We start from the raw sequence: 16,651 nt of genomic DNA, 5'->3' as shown, positions 1-16,651 counted from the left end.
TTTTGACATTAGTTGAGATGTTTGACAAAACTTCTTTCAAAGTCATAACTCAAAAATCTATATACTTACAAAATTTGACTAATCAGACAGTATATACATTTGTCAATAAAATAGTATAATTAGATATACTCCCCTTATCAATATACTGTACAAAACTCTGATTATGCATGCTCGGTGATCAATATTCTATGTTAACTACTCGGTTCACTACTCGGTTCACTGCTCTTCCTGTCAAAATTAACTGTGCATTTGAATACTCTATTCTGCTTGGTATACTCCCCCTGTATACTACACTCCCCCTTTGATACTTTGATACTATAGTCCCCCTTTTTGACAAACATCAAAACATAGTTACCATTCAGTGGACGCAACTAGTCAAAAATGGATTTATACTTTGTCCTTGCATCGGTAAGAGCGGCAGAGAAGGCATCCTTGACACTATCCATGAGTGCATTCTGAGTTGTAATGTCAGCTAATAGTGAGATTAGGCCGTCTAAGGTGCTTCCCTCTTGTTGAGTGGATAGGGAGGTAGCCTTGTTGATCTACTCTTGGACGGAGGAAAAGTGTGGAATGAATAAGGTTTGAAGAGTCATAATGTCCATCCTTATCTTGTGCTCTTCATTCCTAAGTTCCAATTGTTGAGCCACGAGCTTTTGTAGCTTGGTATAGAAATTCTGAATAGAATTTGGCTCAGTGGTCAACTTATTTGAGATATCAGTGATCTCTTTCTCAATCACTATTTTATTTTTGATATCTTTAATGAATAGAGAGAATGTACAGAGTTTCTAAAATAAATAAAGAATGTGCTTGAGTTGAGGGGACAACTCAGCAATAAATTTGACAAGTTTTACTTTGCCAATAGCAATGGCTTTCTGTACCTCTTCAATCATTTTAGATGTGAGCTCTTTGTCCTTTAACTTGCTCAAATATTCAGATGCGTCTACTCCAGATGTCTCAATCTGATTGAGGAGTTAATCCAGTTGAATATGGATGGCTGCATCTATTGACACTGTAGCTTCAAGTAGCATATCTATTAATAGTGCTTTCACCTTCTGAAGTACTTTGTTTTTCTTTTGAATAGCCATTTATTTTTCCTATTTTGCTTTTGCTTTGCATAGCTCTCCGAATTCAATGAGTGCTTGCCCTTTTAGTTTAGAAATGTCAACATTTGGCAACACAATGGGCTTAGACAGATCTATCTTGGAACTGTGCCTTTTTATTTTCTTTTCTTTAGTTTTCACTGGTTGAACTAATACAACGGCTTGGGAGGCTTGTTGACCCTCGGTAGGTTGCTCGGTAGAGGCAACACTTTTGTCAATTTCTTGAACCTTTGATGTAGCCTTCGGTGAATCCTTACTCGGGGTCTCAGTTGTTACATTTTCAATGCTAGAAGGAGCTTGAGAAGTCTATTCCCCAGTGGCCTGAGAAGTAGCTTCTCCGTCTATAGACTTGTGACCCTCTGTTCCTTGTTCAGTATCCTGAGGGGCCTCAATTGAAACAGGCTGAGTGACTGGAGGATAGGGCTGAACTTGTTCCAAAACTGACTCACTGGATACCAGTTTGGCATGCATTCCCTTCTATCATTTCCTGTTCTTGTCCCTCGATGTCCATGATATCCTCATCAATTTGTATAGTGTCAGCAGGGTCTTGCTCGGTGATATCAGGATCTTGCTCGGTGACATCAACTATTTCAACTTCAACTTGCTCACCATCATTCTTGATTCAAAATATTTCCTACCATTTTTCCTTGGTCTCATTCTCTACATCCAAATAAAAGCCATTCATCAATTTCAAGGCTCTTTTCTTGACTAGGGAGTTTGAGTGGTAGTTTTTCAGATGTTCACTTATTTCATCTACCGACGTGTCTAGAAAGAGATGTACCAGACTTCTTTCTCTCATCTTCTTTTCCAAGTCCATTGCATATTTCCACCTGTTATCAATATGTAGATACAATTCTTTTGGAAGAGATTTAGTTACTTCCAATGGGACCAATCGGAATTTCTGAAGTGTCCAGATGACAGCTTTTTCTATTTGTCTCTTTTCTACATCAGATCTAGAGTCATATTTTACATATCTAAATGATCCAAATCCACCATATTGCTTCAGATTAGCACAAAAGTTATCAACACTATGTACTTCTTCCTTTTGCTCTTAACAATCTGAAATTTGCTTGCATCTTCAAATTTGGTGTCACTGGACTCTTTAGTCAAAATAAGCCTCCGAGTAGATTTCTTAAAAGTTTTTATTACGTTTGGTGTGGCAACATTCTTTGGTTTCTTACTCGGTGACGCTGCAGATGATCTTGTGTTTGGGCACTTTACTGAAGGAGTCAGTGATACCTTTGATGTATCCTGTTTCTTCCTTTTCAAAACTTTCCCTTTAGGCAACTCGGTGCTCAATGTAATAGCTACCTCTTGGGCTTCAGATTCCTCCTCGGTGATGACTACAGTGCCCTTGATAGGTGTGGAGGAAGAACCTTCACCAAATTTCTCCATTAATGTCTTGATCATTTTTGTTGCTTTCCTTGTAGCCTTTGGTACTACAATGCTCATCTTAACTTTCTCTTTAACTTCTTCATATGTACTGTATCTCATCTTGGTAGCATGCCTTGGTAATGTAAGAAAAACATCTATCTCCTGTTGTGTGATGTCAAAATCAATCTCATAACCCATAGGTGGCAAAGATTGAGTTCTCGGTTCCACAACATTAACATAGCAGTAGTCAGTGTCTACTTCAAAGCATATGTCATCCTTGTATTTCTCTACTAATTAGGGTGGAATTCTATACCTGTTATGCATCTTTTCCTGAAACTTGCTAAAGTAATCATCCATAATATCATCAAAGTTATCACCTAGTCATTTGATGAAGTCATTGATTTGATGGGTGATTGGTCGATGTAGCTCCCAAACTACATTACCAACTGATGGAAAGAATTTCTCAAAATAGAAAAACATGCATACTAACAGTGATCCAAACTTCAGTGTGTTATCCAAGTTGTTCTTCTTCGGCTTCCTTATGGTGTTTAGATTCTCAAACAGGTTTTTCAACAATACTTCACAAAGATCAATTTTCATTCCTTTCTTCACAATTTTATATGCTAAATCGACTGCTACACAGGGTACACTATTTTCCCTTGCCGATTGAAAGAAACATTAACCTATGACTCTAATGGAAAACTTCAACTCTACATCTGTGACATTGTTCAATTTCAGTACTCTACAATTAGATTCAACTCCGGTTAAAGTGATCAATTCCTTTTGTGATATCATTTTCTGAGCTCAGGCATGATCAAAAATAGGGTAACCGGTGATCAAATGAATGATTTCCTTGGTGATCTTGATTGGTTCCTCCTCTAATCACATGAAATCATCATGAACTCTGCTCAGAAAAAACTTGACCCATTGGGGTTTGAAGACACAGGGATAGGTTAGGGCTTCGAACAATCCCTTGATTTTAATGTGTTCATACTTGCTATCCAATTTCCCATCGGTACACAATTTATCATATGTGTCCTTGATCTCAACATGACCTAGTTCCTCAACACGACATTTAGTGAAGAATATGACATCCTCAACTAGTAAAGCCTTATCTGGAATGAGTGAAAATGTAGTTTTATCATCCGGTTCAGATGCTACTTTGGGAGTTAAAGAGTACTTCAGTGAGGGCTTTTCAATGTTCTCAACAACAACGGGCTTCTGGATCTTTGGTGCCATTGCAGATTTTGAATAAATACTTAACAAAAGATCCTTTGGGTTTGAAAAATTTTAAATGACAGATGCTTCCCACTTAGCAAATGTAAAACAGATATTCACAACTGATATGATCGGTAAACTAGCTTGACAATGCGTTGTGATTGATGTAAATACCTTGAATTTCGCTTCGGAGGGGGTTTGATCGCCTTTGAATCGCTTTGCTCTGCTTTCTTGAAAACTTGGTAAGTGTAAAATGACCACACAAAAGCTTTAAGTACACAATATACCTTATCAGGCTTCGTGCAGTTAGGTAAAAAACATTAAATGCACTCAGCACCACTTCCTTTTTATGCTTTTACTGAGTATCCAGACTTCCTATATTTACTGACTAGCCAGACTTCCAAAAGACTTGATAAAATTTCAAATTTCCTAATGCATCTTTAGTTATGCAGATTTTGAATTAAGTACATGATAAAATAGGAACTGTTAAGATTTAACCTTGAGAGAATGCAGTCCCTTCATACCTTTACCAATTAATTTGGAATAGGTGCACCTAACTCGGTAGGTAAGGTGCTTTCTTCATTTGACACAATTTCCTTCTTTTTCCAAATCATCTATAATTTGCCTTTTATTTCTTCAACATCTCTTCTAGGTTGATCTTTGTAATCTCTAGCCAAGTGTCCAACTTTGTGACAATGAAAACATGCCATACCAAGATTTCTCCATGATCTTTGGTTGTTCATTCCAAACCTTATAAAGCAGTTGGCACTTATATGTCCATATCTTCCACAACATTCACACCATATCCTTGTATTTTAATCCCATGGTAATGCAGAATACTATCAGTTAGGATCTGTGTGAGTTCGGTAGCCTCTAGTATTTGCTTGTTGTGCAGACCACATATAGTTCTTTTGCTTAAACCAACACTTCTCAGTACTATGTCCATATCTATTGCAGTTTTTACAAAACCCTTTGAATTTTGCTTTCTGATAATTGTTAATAGACTTTGTCCTACATTGAATAGATGTGTGACCATATTTATTGCAATTGTAACAATAACCATTAGACCTAATGACATTCGGTTGCTTACCTTTTTCAATTTGGCACAAGTTGGCAGTATGACCTTGATTTCCACAGTAGTTACAAATAGGCTTCTTTCCTTTTATATTCTTCTTGTTTCCAGCTTGCTTTGATGATTCTCCTCTCTTGGTAGTGTGAATTCCCTTCTCGGTAGAGTCTTTTCCTTTGTAACCGAGTCATGCATCTTCTTTGGGTCTTCTTGTATTCAGTTGCTCATCCAACATCTTTGATGCTTCATAACTCTTTTTCAGTGTTTCTTTAGATTTCTTCTCAGTTTCAAGTTCATCGGTCAACCTTCATACTTCAAGTTTCAATGCTTGTTTCTCATTATCCTTCAAATTTGCTTCATGACGTGCATAACCCAATTGATCTGATAGATTACTTTGTATTCCAGTCATCCTTGTGATTTCATCATTCTTTTCAGATACTAATGCTTCAAGCTGTTGTTTTTCTCTTTCTAGATCTCTTACTTTATCCTCGGTTGTCCTCAATGCATCCAGATTTTCAGTCATATGTGTGCTGAAATGTTCATGTCCTCTTTTCATTACTTTTAGCTGATCAGTCAGTGCTTTGTTCTTTTCTTTCAGTTCTCCAATCATCTCTTCAGTCTCTTCAGATATACTATTCTCAGATGATGTCTCAATCTGTTCCACTAACTCTTGAGAGTCATGCAAATCATTAGATAATCTTCTTCTAACTTTCAATGATTTTTGCATTTGTCTTTGCATGTCTGCAATCACTTGATTAGCATGATCCAACTCTTCTTGCAAATACACAATTCTTTGAGATTGTTTATAGCCTTCCATTGATAAGATCTTTTTCTTTAGGCTGTTAAACCCTTTTCCAAGATTCAAGCTCTGATACCAATTGTTAGGCCCAATATGGAAAGCTAATGTACTGAGAGAGGAGGGGTGAATCAGTACTTCAAATCCTTTCTTCAACAATAACTTTACTATTAAGCATAAACCAAAAACTGTTGTAACATAACATAAATCTAAAACAAATAAATAACAATCATACATGATTCACTCCATAACACATATATTTTGGTTACGCAGAAACTCTTGGTTAGAGATAAAAACTGCGGTGGGGATGGCACCCACAACTTCACTACTACAATAATAAAGGGTGCTCGGTTAGAGCTACATGTTTAGCTATTTCTGATAGCTTACCCTGTTAGGAGTATCAAGATCGTTAGATCTACCTTGCTAAAGGATTTTACAACACTTATTCTAAATGTTGCACCTGGTTAAAGGCTTTACAATTTATAGACTTTGTTAGAGTCTTTTACCCTGTTAAAGGTTTCTCTTACAACTCAAAATATTACAATAAAATCTTTACAAATATCTGCAACTTCACATCTGAAATGTTATAGCAGATTCTATGTGCTCAAAATGAGATTACATTGCTTATAGCATACCTCAATAACCCATAGATTAACTCGGTAAACCCTTCTGTTTACTCTATTCCTTGATTGTTCTCTGAAATCCTTCTCGATGACCTCTATGTCTCTATAACAGTCATAGCACTCAGTGCTTTCCCATGATTTTGCTTTTCACATATGTCTGTCTTCACACTCATACACATACACATTTGATCCCAATTCATGTTGTATAAATAAATCTCTTATGTCGGTGATCTGGTTCATTTCTTTGATCTTACAAACATGATTTATCAAATGAATAACCATACAAAATATTTCATTGGATAGATGACCTCAAATTCATACAAAATCCTTAAGTGAAATTTCCAATGTGATAATGGTTCTTTGTTCCTTGATCTTGTAACATGTTTTCCATGTATGTCTAGGTTCAATGAATCTAGTAACACGTTTCACTCGATGTATATCAACTCGGTATATCATTATTGTTGCTCAATAGACATAGAGTGTTACTCGGTAGATAGCTCGGTGTATACTAAGCTTTGTAACTACTTTCTTCTATAACCGACTGCTCTGTACTTACCGACTGAATATTTCGGTAGTAATAACCAGCTAGAGTATATAGAATGACTTTGGACATAAAACTAATGGCAACTTAGTAAGTAGTAACATCATCCAAGCATTGCTAGATGCTATTTTGGAGTTATTTCATTGTATTTCATTACTGTAATTGATCATTAAGGTAGTGAGCCTTTTGGGGTTGTAGCCCTTATTGTAATTGAGAAGTGAGCTCTATGCAGTGTGCCTGAATGCTTGTGCATTCCCCCTCATGTAATATTGTTTTTCTATTGGCCTTAGTGGAATAATATTGTGGGTTCAAATCCCATCGTGGTTTTTTCCACTTGGGTTTCCATGTAAAAATATTGGTGTTATGATTTTGTGGTTGGTTGTTTTGAGTTTCTGCATTTCAATTTTGTTCATTTTCTTTCAGTGGTTTAAAGTTAGATCAAAAAATTTGATAACTAGTAGAACATTGATTCACTCCCCCTCTTAGTGTTCGTTGATTCCAACATATATACATATACATATATATGTATATATATACATATATACATATACATATATATGTATATGTATATGTATATGTATATGTGTATATCTATACATATATACATACACACACACACACATATGTGTGTGTGTGTGTGTACATATACATATATGTATATATGTATATGTATATGTATGTGTGTGTGTGTGTACATATACATATATGTATATATGTATATGTATATGTATGTGTGTGTGTGTGTGTGTACATATGTGTGTGTGTGTGTGTGTGTGTGTGTGTGTGTGTGTGTGTGTGTGTGTGTGTGTGTGTGTGTGTGTGTGTACTGCAACCAAGAAACATGATTCACATAATACATCTCAGGTATGAAAAACATAAGTAATTGAAATCACAATTCCAAAATTATAGATTCAACATTACAATTTGATCCAACCCCCATTTTTTAAAATTTAAAACCCAATTTAAAATTTACTACACCAAGCCTCAGATGATATCAATTTTTTTAATTTAAAGGAAGATTTTCAGAAAGATAAAATGCATGTACACAAAGGTTTCCAATCCCCTACCTAGAAATGCACTCATGGAAAAGATTATTGCAGAAGAGCCACCAATTCCAAAAACTAGCACACACAACAACTAGAGAAGAAACCCAGAACCCCCAAATTTCAATATTTGCTAAAATCTACCTTGATGAGAAAGCCTTTATTTTCCAAAAAGCTAGTGAATAATAATAATAATCCCCCTTTACAAATAGTAACCCCCACAATAAATTTGCATGCCCATATTTTCTCCAATTAATTTATGTAACTCCCCACACAAGAAATTTTGAATTAAAATAAATAAATGTTATTTTCCTTTTTGAATTAATTTCCAAAGTGAAATAGAATTCAAATAACTAATTTCCTTTTAAAATAATTATTAATTATTTATAAATAGGTTTTTACCAATAGCACAATTAAATTACAAGAAATATTTAATGCTTTATTTAAATGATCCCTCCCAAAAGATAACTAATTTAAATTCGTTTGCTCCACAATTTAATTAATAGGAAGATGCAACAATTTTTAATTTATTGATTAGTTATATCAACATAAATTCTCAAATACACAATTAAATAATATGTTAACCCCTATCAAGAAATCAATATTAAATAAGCTTGTGACCCAAACACTTGAACAATACACATCAGACCAACACAACATGAGGGCTAACATGGTTACTAGCTGATGAGATCGAATGACCAACACAACAAGGTTACCTGACATGGGTCTCATTCCATAGGAACGATGGTACAATGGGGTCTGACTGATAACTCTGGTTTTCCACTTTACCATTAGGTCATAAAGCACGCTTAGACTCGAAGATTCAAGTGGAGTTGATGCTCAGTTCCTGTAGCTATATCCCCGAGAAAACACACATATATTTCTACAACATTTATAGGCACACTGGTGGAGGAGAGTCGTGACATTTTGTGTCCCTCCAAAGTGAGTGACGAAAGATCATCCCCTCACACCCCATACAGACTTGCACCCGAACAAGAAGACAAACATCAGATGTATTTCATACATGAAATAAATATGTCAGTCCAAGGTCGATACATAATCATATAATATATCATCTAAACATCCATAATAATGTCTAACCAACATTAATTATATCGGAAACAACATATCATAGAATCATGCTTAGCAAGTATCATCTAGTCACATAAACAACAAAAAAAGTCATCTAGAATCAACTGGGTCAAATAAAGTTTGATCAAGGGAGGGGCATTACAAGAAACATCTCGATCCTGAATCTATTTTCAATATCTACATCAAACACCTAGAGGACTAGGTTTCCTAGTGACAGAGCCAACGCTTTCGAGCTCAAATTGTAGATGCATGTGTTGGTAATAACAATCAGGGAAAACTGAGAGGGGTGGGGGGTAATCAATCTTCACCGGATATACAAACTTAATCACAAATATAGATCAGATAAACTAGAACAATAACAAAGATAAGAAAATTGAAAGAACAATACACAACACCAAGATTTTGACATGGAAAACCCCAGTTAAGGGAAAAACCACAGTGGGAACCTACCCACAATAAGATGACACTCTACAGTAGTATGTGAAAATGTTATAATGGGGAATGCACATGCATTCAGGCATACTGCCTAGAGTTCACTACTCAAATATATTGACCCAGAAGGCTACAACCCTCGGGGAAGTCTCACTAACTTACAACAAGATTCAGACTACAATCCGAAAGAAATGAACTTAGAGAATAGCATCTACAAATGCTTGATTAAAATTCCAATAAAGCACAAATGTCTTGTCTACCATACAAATCTCTTCTCAATCACAATACCAAAGGATGAGTCCTTATTCACACATAAACCTCTCTCTAATAATGCAGACACTACATCTATATCCAAAATACATGACAATGTCACCTATATATACAATTCATCAACTTTGACAATAAGGTCGATTAAACCCTTAACTCACAATTACAAAATTGCATCACATGATACAAAGATCAACCACCAAACCAATATAATGATTTACATGACATATCATGGACCTAAATCAAATTCCCAAGCACTCATTGCCACCGGTAATCACGCCAAGATCAACCACAACATGCTACACTACTAGGAAATCCACATAACATGAAGAACATCACCGATTCAGCAAAATCACCAAGAACTCACAGAACAATCAATGTGGATCAGAAAAACAAATAGAAATTACTTAGGAAACACCATCATGCACATTAGAATCATCAACAACAGCTACACCAACACCACTTATCAAATCTTCATCGATCAACATCTAAACCTCAAGAATACACAAACAAAAATTGTTACAAAGAAAAGATAACTTGCAGAGAACCAAATCATGAACCATCTAAAATGAAGATACACAAGACCATCCCAAACAATCTCCCAAAATCTCAGCTCAATATTTGATCACACTGGAATATATCAGAGGAAATATTGAACTCTACAAGGCATTGATTAGATAAACAAACTAAAAAACCGGATCACAAGATTTTCCCAACTAGAGAAAATCACAGGAATATGTTGATATCAATGACAATAACATATCCTAGTAGCATAAATGTCCAACAATCTCCAAAAATATCTAACAATCTCCCCCTTTGGCATTGATGGCAACATATGAATGTGAAATACAATCAATGCAAAGAGAGAAGATATCTCCAACAAACTCCCCCTAAGATCAAGATAGATACATAAGTTTTTCATATTATCTCTCTCCCCCTTTGACAACAATGCCAGAGATCTCAAAATAGATAACTAAACTCTCTCTCCCAAAATAGAAACATGAACTGAGAATCTCTCCCTCTAAAACACAGACTACTCCACCAAAAGAGCAACACCAACTCATAAATCTGGATAGAAAGATAAGGCTCTAAAGTCCACCAGATTGATGCAACTCAATGCATCTATTTCTAATCAAGAAGGGTAGATACCCCTAACTTGTCTCTAAAATAGACAAATGTATCTGTAGGCAAAGGCTTAGTGAAAATATCAACAATTTGCTCAATTGTAGATACATACTCCAACTTCACTTTCTCTTCACTGACTTGTTCTCTCAAGTAATGATATTTGATTGACACATGTTTAGTCTTTGAATGTTGCACCAGATTCTTTGACATGTTTATAGCAGTGGGATTATCATAGTGTATGATAGTAGGTTCATCATAGATAACTCTGATATCTTTCAACATTTTCTTCATCCAAACTACCTGAGTGCAATTATTAGCAACAACAATGCACTCATCTTTAGCAGTAGATAAAGATATTGAATCTTGTTTCTTTCTAACCCATGAAACCAGTTTCCTACCTAAAAAGAATGCTCCACTGGTAGTGCTTTTTTAGTCATCTACATCACCAACCCAATCAACATCAGTGCAAGCCCATAGCATGAAATCATCATTCCTCGGATACCACAAACCATAATCCATAGTTCCCTTCAAGTATATAAATATCCTCTTAACATTAGTGACATGCCTGTCTTTCAAATCAGCTTGATATCTAACAACCATACACACAACATGCATAATGTATGGTCTAGTTTGAGTAAGATATATCAATCCACCAACCATATATCTCTATAAACTCTAATTAACTTTCAGAGATTCATCATTCTTAAACAATTTACAACCAGTCACCATAGGAGTTCCAATAGGTTTGGAGTCATCTATCCCAAACTTCTTTAGCAATTCCTTCACATATTTAGTTTGAGATATAGATATACCTTTTCCAATCTCTGAAATCTACAAACCTAAGAAAAATTTCATCTCACCAATCATAAACATCCCAAATTCTTTTTGCATATCACTGACAAACTTCATGCTCAAGTCATCATCACCTCCAAAGATAATATCATCAACAAAGACTTCAACAATCATAATGTTATCATTCTCAATCTTAAAATATAGATTACTGTCAGTAACACCTTTATTAAATCCCAATTTGAATAAATACTTATCTAATATAGCATATCAGGCTCTAGGGGCTCGCTTCAATCCATAAAGGGCTTTCTTTAGTTTACATACCATGTCTCCATCATTTGATAGAGAAAATCCATCAAGTTTCTCAATGTAGACTTCTTCCTCAAGATCACCATTCAAAAAGATAGATTTGGCATCCATCTTACATACCTTATTCTAGTCATCACACCTTTATTTTTATGACCAATAATCTTATTTTTATAATGATTCAATCTTACATACCTTGGAGTCTTTTGATTGTTCTGATTTCAAGGTTCCTACACTTCCTCACCGACAACAACAACATCTAGGTTAACTGTCTCTACCGGCTCAGTCTACTTCAATTCTTCAGTCTAAATAGGGGCTAAAAAAACATGTTGTCCATCATCATATCCACATTCTTCGATCTCCTTCCCAAGGTTCTCATCTGCCTTCACATTTGCACTTTCCACTATTTTTCTTAGTCTCTTATTGTAGCACCGATAGGCTTTGATCTTAGTTGAATATCCCAATAAAATTTCTTCATCACTTCTAGCATCAAACTTTCCTATATCCTCATCTCTCTTGATATAACATTTGCTACCAAATACTTTGAAATATCTCACAGTAGGAACATGACCAAACCATAACTCATAAGGAGTATTACCAGTATCACCTTTAATATGAACTCTATTGAATGTGTAAATAAAAGTGCTAATAGCTTCTCTCCAATAGATCTTCAGAATATTTCCTTCAATCAACATAGTACTTGCAACATCCAAGACAGTTTTGATCTTCCTTTCAACAACTCCATTCTGTTGAGGGGTTCTAGAAGCAGATAATTGTCTCATGATTCCATGCTTCTCACAGAAAAAACTGAACTCACCAAAACAACATTCTCCACCTCTATTAGATCTCAAATATTTCACCTTAAGTCCAGACTCAATCTCTACCTTTGCTTTGAATATCTTGAATTTTTCCAATGCTTATGATTTCTCCTTTAAAAAGACAACCCACATCATCTTAGAATAATCATCAATTAGCAACATAAAATATCTATCACCTTGCACACTTCTAACATTTGTAGGCTCAGATAGGTTAGTATGCACAAAATCTAGAAATCCATCAGATGTATACTATTTCTCTTGAAAGAGATTCTTGTTTTCTTACCCAACTGTCAGTCTTTACATACTGGATTAACAGGCTTAACAATCTTAGGCGGATCTCTAACAACTTGTGTATAACTAATCTTAATCATTTAATCAAAAATTGCATGACACATTCTCCTATACCACAACCAAATCTCATCAATCTGAGCAATCAAATAACTTTTCTCACCGACATTCAAATGAAAAATGTTAGATTCAGTCTTAGTTCCAAATGCAATCTCTATACCAGAGACATTTAGGATCTTGCATTTTCCATTCTTATATTGTAGATCATAAACGTTGTCAACCATCTGTCCAACACTCAAAAGATTATGCTTCAAATCTTCAACATTCAAGACATCATCAATATTATGCTTACCATAAAATGATATAGAACCTCAACCACGGATCACACATGCTTTGTCATCTCCAAATCTTACTATTCCACCATCATATCTTTCCATACTCACAAATTTACTTTTATCACTGGTCATATGATGTGAACAACTGCTGTCAATCACCCATTCATCTTTCTTTTCAACTTTAGCAGCTAAATATTTTTCCTCAACAATATAGCTAGTAGAATCAACAAGTATAGGTCTATCTTATTTAATGAAAATAAACACAAATTCATCTCCTTCTGATTCTTCATCTGTAACACCTTCATCAATAGCATAATAATAGTTCTTATGATTCATATATTTCTGGTTAGACTTGTAAGGCTTATCATATTTCTCATGCTTCTCATATCTATCATTCCTATCATGTTTATCAAACTTGTCAAGTCTATCATACTTAGACATTCTCTCTGGGCATCTAGAAGCAAAATGTCCTATCTTATTGTAAGAGAAACATTTTAGAGGCAATTTTTCATCACACTTATCAACTCCTTTAGGCAATCAATGCTTCAAGCTCATCCAACTCTCTTTCTTTCGCTTCCATCTCTCTTCTCTCTTTTTCATATCTAGATATTTTTCACTCATCAGGATCATACATGCTTTCCAGATATAGATGCTGATGCTCTAAATGTTGTCTCAGACTTTCCATGTGATTGTCCAAATTCGCTTAGCTCAAATCCATCAATCTTTCCAACTAGCATATCTCTTGTCATTGTAGTCACACTCTAGATCTCATCAATAGAAACAACGTTATCTTTATAAGCAGGAGGCAAAGATCTCAATACCTTAGCAACAATTTCTTCTTCTTCAAGGGTTTCATTGACACATTTGTTACCTAGGAACAAATCATTCACCTTAGCCATGAAAGAGTGTATGTTCCCATCTTCTCCCATCTTCAACATCTCATAGTTTCCTTTCAAACTCTGTAACTTAGCAACTTTAACTTATTTGTCTTCTTCATATAGGATTTTAAGCCTCTCCAAGATCTCATATGCGGTTTGAAGTCCCATTACATTTGTCATCTCAGAATCAGTTAGGGCACTAAGCAATGCTTCCTTCACTCTAATATTATGTTTAGCTTCCTTGATCTTATCAGCAATAACCAGTCCATTTGGAAGAGTAGAATAGACATTTTTTTATAATATTCTACTAATATTCTCCAAGACCAAGTGCACTTCCATTTGGTTCTTCCATATAGCATAGTTATGTCCATCAAACCTTAGACTGTCCTTCTTGAAGATAGCACCTACAGTTGTCATCCCATATCTCCTCAAGCAGTTAAGCTTCTTCCGGAGGATCTAGCTCTAATACCAATTGTTGGCAACAACAATGAGGGAAGACTGAGAGGGGTGGGTGAATCAGTCTTCACTGAATCTACAAACTTAATCACAAATACAAATATGATAAACTATAGCAATAACAAAGATAAGAAAATTGAAAGCACAATACACAACACCAAGATTTTGACGTGGAAAACTCGGTTAAGGGAAAAACCACGGCGGGAACCTACCCATAGTAAGACGATACTCTACAGTAGTATGCGAAAATGTTACAATGGGGAATGCACATGCATTTAGGCACACCACCTAGAGCTCACTGCTCAAATACAATGACTCGAAAGGCTACAACCCTCAAGCAAGTCTCGCTGACTTACAATGAGATTCAAACTACAATCCAGAAGAAATGAATTGAGAGAATACCATCTACAAATGCCTGATTACAATTCTAGTTAAGCACAAATATCTTCTTTGCCACACCAATCTCTACTCAATCATAATACCAAAGGGTGAATCCTTATTCACACATAAACCTCTCTGGTAACGCATACACTACATCTATATCCAAAACACATGACAAAATGTCACCTATATATACAATTCATCAACCTTGACAACAAGGTCAGCTAAACCCTTAACTCACAATTACCAAATTGCATCACATGATACAAAGATCAACCACCAAACCAATATAATGATTTACATGACATATCATGGACCTATATCAAATTCCCAAATGGTCATCACCACCAATAATCACACCAAGATCAACTACAACACACTACACCACCAAAAAAATCGCATGACACGAAGAACATCACCGATTCAACAAAATCACCAAGAACTCACATAAAAATCAATGCAGATCACCAAAAAAAAAAGAAATACGTAGGAAACACCAACAAGAACGTTAGAATCATTAGCAACAACTGCACCAACACCACTTATCAAATCTTCATTGATCAACATCTGAACCTCAAGAATACACAACCAACAACAACTATTATGAAGAAAAGATAACTTGCAGAGCACCAAATCATGAACCATCTGAAATGAAGATACACAAGACCATCCCAAATAATCTCCCAAAATATCAACTCAAGATCTGATCACACCAGAATATACTAGAGGAAATACTGAACTTTGCAAGGCACTGATCAGATAAACAAACTGCAAAACCAGATCACAAGATCTTCCCAATGTATAAACACCAGAGAAAATCACAGGAATACGTTGACATGAATGAGAACAACATATCCTAGCAGCAACAACGTCCAACAATCTCCAACAATATCCAACAATGGGTTCCTTTTTTATTCCCATTTCCAGATCTGTACTTAGAGTCTTCATATCTATCCTAAAACTTAGTGTTTATGTTGATTACTATCAATTTTGCATCATTAGCCTTAGTTCTTACATTTAATCATTATATCTTACCAAATTGCATGTACACATAGAAAAGGAAACAATCAACCATTGTGCCCAACCCTTTCCAATAGGTCTGAAGTTGGGTATATTGGTTGTTTCACGAATGTATGTTGACATGAATGGGTTTTATTCCTAGTTTGAATGTTTATACTAATAAACACCATACCACATTACAATATGATATCATTATCATATGTATAATTGCTTAGTTATTATGCCAAGTATCATTAACTTTGGTTTTTAGGAAAAAATTTGTCCATTTTTCATTAGTTTTAAATCTCCTCAATTTGCACTCACCTAATAGGGAGATCATATGGTTTGTGATGAAAATTTCAATTTTAACTACTTTGAATATCTTATTTTCTATGACAAGTAATTATAATCTAATTTATTTTACAAAAATAATGATGATGGGCTTGACAGAAAGGTGTTATGAAATTCTAAAGAATAGGATGAGGTTGTATGTTCTTGGATATTTTCTCCTATTATATCTCTTTCCACTTCTAAATTTTAGCCTAAAAATTTATAGAACTTTGTTTATTGTATTTTAATTAAGTTTCTAACAAATTAATAGTGTTGAAAATACCTTTTGGCTCCTAGTATATATAGATGGAAGATCCTTTAATTATTTAATAATAGTCAAAACCCATGGAAAATATAGAAAGATTGATGACATATAAAACAATGAATGTGA

Source organism: Cryptomeria japonica, chromosome 8 (genome assembly GCF_030272615.1).
Source record: "Cryptomeria japonica chromosome 8, Sugi_1.0, whole genome shotgun sequence".
Lineage (NCBI taxonomy): Eukaryota > Viridiplantae > Streptophyta > Pinopsida > Cupressales > Cupressaceae > Cryptomeria > Cryptomeria japonica.
The sequence above is the reverse complement of the archived record's forward strand: the minus strand, read 5'-3'. Positions refer to the sequence as shown.